This window comes from Alligator sinensis, unplaced genomic scaffold, assembly GCF_000455745.1.
Source record: "Alligator sinensis unplaced genomic scaffold, ASM45574v1 scaffold1097_1, whole genome shotgun sequence".
In the NCBI taxonomy this organism is placed as follows: domain Eukaryota; kingdom Metazoa; phylum Chordata; order Crocodylia; family Alligatoridae; genus Alligator; species Alligator sinensis.
This window is the reverse complement of record NW_005841950.1, coordinates 2,311,892-2,312,451: the sequence shown is the minus strand read 5'-3', so window position 1 is coordinate 2,312,451 and position 560 is coordinate 2,311,892.

The window sequence follows — 560 nt, the reverse complement described above, 5'->3', positions numbered from 1 at the left end:
TATCCCCCCCTATTGCTTCAGATCTTGCCCCCCCCCACCTACACCCCTGCTGCCACTTCAGGTCTGGCCCTGCTCTACCCCCCCTCCCACCACTGTGGGTCCTGCCCCACTCTATGCCCTGCCACTCCAGGTCCGGCCCTGCTCCACGTCCCCATGGCCCACATCCACCTGCCTCCCATCCCCACTCCACTCCTGCCATTCGTTCCCACTGCCTCCTCTTTCCTGCTGGCTGTTCTGGAGTGCAGCAAGCGGGGGGCACAGGCAGAAGTCCCACTGCTCAGGCAGCCAGGGCATGCTCACTGCCACCACAAAGTTCCCCAGCAGCAGCGCAAACTTGGGCCCACGCAGCCCATTCGCTCAGCCAATCACCAACACCCTCTCAGCAGCACATGCGCAGTTGGCTAAAATGGTTACAAACAGACAGACGAAGCCTTTTATTAGAATTAGAATTTGTCTACTGACATAGGACCACTATCCTTCTAAAGTGGTATCGCAATACTGTTAATGGACCCGTTGACTTGAAACGTGCCAGATCAACATTCAGGATCCCAATATTGCAC